This window comes from Sinocyclocheilus rhinocerous, unplaced genomic scaffold (assembly GCF_001515625.1).
Source record: "Sinocyclocheilus rhinocerous isolate Xijiao unplaced genomic scaffold, SAMN03320098_v1.1 scaffold669, whole genome shotgun sequence".
Classification (NCBI taxonomy): domain Eukaryota; kingdom Metazoa; phylum Chordata; class Actinopteri; order Cypriniformes; family Cyprinidae; genus Sinocyclocheilus; species Sinocyclocheilus rhinocerous.
The window spans coordinates 90,284-93,287 of NW_015664986.1; the positions used below are offsets into that span (position 1 = coordinate 90,284).

The 3,004-nt window shown below is 43.9% G+C and overlaps 1 protein-coding gene across 2 annotated transcripts in view; it reads left to right on the forward strand.

The window, feature by feature from the left end:
* Window positions 1–347: 347 nt before the first annotated feature.
* The window catches only part of rwdd2b (RWD domain containing 2B), a 37,279-nt gene continuing 34,622 nt past the window's right edge, over window positions 348–3,004 (forward strand). For both annotated transcript variants that reach the window (XR_001638693.1, XM_016541394.1), the window contains exon 1: window positions 348–455. The gene's annotated coding sequence lies outside the window, so the exon portion shown is untranslated. The remainder of the gene's footprint in view (window positions 456–3,004) is intronic.

The following is a 3,004-nucleotide window of genomic DNA, read 5'->3' on the forward strand; positions in this document are numbered from 1 at the left end:
GATGACTTGTAAGAGATATGAAACACAGAGGCAGGTAATGAAGAATAAACTAAGGGAGATTGGGGTGCAGGAGATCACATTACAAGGGTTACTAAGTACAGTAAATAGGGCACAGAGTAGAATATTGATTCCTTTTTTAAGGGAATCAGGGGTTTTAGGCAGGATTTGATGTGTGATGTGTGTGTGGATATTAATGTTAGGGGACAATGTGAGTGATGTGCAAGTTTTAGTAGGAAAAAGGAATAGATAACCTATTAGCTGATCCACACTCCGGAGCAGAAGGGGGCGGTAATGCACCAATAAGATGGATGACAACCGCCGTTAAACTGGAAAGAAGAAGAAGAAGAAGACGACGACGAAGAAGAAGAAGAACATTCGAGTTTTCCTGTCAGTTACAATCTCCAATAGTAATCCACAAGATAAATGTCGAACGGCTGTGATTGGTGCTGAATAAGGTATGGCTGTGCCCCGTCCATTTCAGAAAACTCGACGTATGTTCGACTTCGGCTGCGGCTTGATTTAACCGATCGGCGAGAGGAGTTGGTCGGACACTTTCTGCTTCCCGTAGTGGCGCTTGCACAATATTCGCATACATTACCATAAATGAGGTGGATTTATTGCATATAAGATTTTTTTCTTCTTTTCATGTAACAACAGAAACACATTTAATTCAATATTTTAGGCACTTCTTTATACAGTGCCTGTATATACAATAAAGTTCAACATAAGCCTTTACTATTTAAACACATAAAGTGAAGTCTATATTTACATGAAGAGCTTTTACTGTTATAAAAGATCATTTGTTAGCATTAGCATATTTGAAGGTTTTAAAATAAAACTACAATTCCTTGCTGCAGTTTGTAGCATGATTGCATTTCTCAAGGTTATGAAATCAGTATTTCGAAAGGGGCGGTGTATTGGGGGCGTTTGCACCAACGATTTTACGAGCTGGAACTTGGTAAAGAAAAGGTCAGCACGTTTTTTTTTTTTTTTTAATATGGTTTTGAATGAAGTCAATAAGAGTATTTGATCAAAAATGCAAAATAACTTTTATATATAAGAAACATTTCTTCTTATTATTAGATATTTGTTAACAGAAAGATTGAAATATAAATATGAAAGGGAAAATAGAAATGTTAATTTTGAAAGTATTTAAAAATTATTTTTATTAACATTATTGATGTCTTTACTGTCATTTTAGTAAGGGAATGGGATAATGGTAGGGGGCATTGGCCAAAAAAAATTGAGAACCACCACATTACATAGTGGATGTTGTAACACGCGTGGTCGATTGTTGGTCCGGTGACTGCATAAACGCAAGCGCAGTAGTGCAGCCGATAAACTACTTTTGTTTTGTATGGATTTTTAGTGCTCACATTGTTAACAAATGGTTAACAAAGTCAATAGTTTGTTTGGATACTGACATGCAAAATGTTAATGCATGAGACTTGAGAGCCCTGTTCAGAAGCCTGTGCAAAATTAGTTCCCTTTCGATACTACACTCATACTGCATCTTGCTTAAGATGCTATGGGAAAAAGCCTTTTTTCCTCCTGAACTGATGCCTTTTTTCAATCACGCAGTGAAACTGCACCGCCATTGGTTCGTGCAGTGTATTAAAAACGATCCAATGGCTCGGCAGTGGAGCTGCACGAGCCTATGGCGATGAAGCCCGCCAGAATGGGAAGGGCATCTGGCTATATAAGCGGGCGTTCGCCACAGGATTCTCAGATTGACACGCCTAGCAGCTGGACTGAGACCTCCCTGCTCGGCTGACCGACTCTCTTCGTGCCTCAGCGTCGCAGCAGTTCTGGTCCTGTTCCCCTGCCGCCATCCGGCGGTTCTGAAAGAGCTTATTTCTAGCAGGTAAGCCCTAAAAGAGCAAATTCTAGCGACGTTGTTGCAAATGTCGTGCTGTGAGTGTGGCTCGTCTAGGGAATCTTGCACGATGCAGAAGGGCAGTGAGTGCGTCACCTGTCTGGGCAGCCCCCACTCAGAGACTGCTCGCTCACTGAGACGGAATGCTCTCGTTGGAAGCATGAGTCTCGCTCTTCGCCTCTCGCGGACCGCCTTCACTGAAGGCAGCCCCGCTCTCCCGTTTCTCCTCTCTCAGCGAGCCTCAGAGAGGGAAACAGCGGAGTCAGGGAATAAGCAACCGGGTTTGACCGATCTCATGCCGGCACTGTGCCTGCATGCTCTCTCTCCCCGTTGCGCTTCGATCCGTGTCTCGCACGTAAGGATCAGCGTCCCTCTTTACATCGAGCGGCTCTATCCTCCTAAGTAGATCGGAGCAGATGCTGCCACTGGCAGCTTCGAATTGTGTGTGTCACTTAGGGTTGGGCGATGTCTACCAAATTGGCATCGGACGATGTCTACAGTGAAGCATCGTGATGGACGATGACATCGGGGGGCGGGGCGGGGTTAGGGGTGTGCCCGAAGCATGACACAAATAACACGTTGTACAGAGCCACTAAAAGGTTAGCCGCTTGCTAGCGGTAGCCTGTTGCATTACAGTACATGAAAGTTCACTTACCACATACACAGAGTAAGGAGAAATGTCTGATAGGACGATGGCGAATGATTTGCAGATCCTGAGCACCAATGACAAACATCTGATCTTGTCAAATTTGTGGTAAGTACTGCTGCTCCATAGTATAGAGTCCTTGTGATCGTGAATCTCAAAAGTGAAAGTAAAATGAGAGTGCACAATCGAAAGCGGTTTCAATAGCGGCTCCCTGATGACCGCAATTTATATACAGTCGCCTACCCAACGATATAATTGTGAGAAAGTATTTAAATATTTTTTTATCATCCCTTCTCGTAGGCTATTTATTGCCTTTAGGGTTTCCGTAGTACGCTTCATTTACTTTCCGAACACGGAACTGCGATGCGGCGGATTGTGGGAGAGGGGGTGGGGGGGACGGAATCACGATGTCAGCTTAACATCGGGATATCTGTCAGCCATTGGCGATGGACGATGGCATCGTCTATCGGCCCAACCCTAGT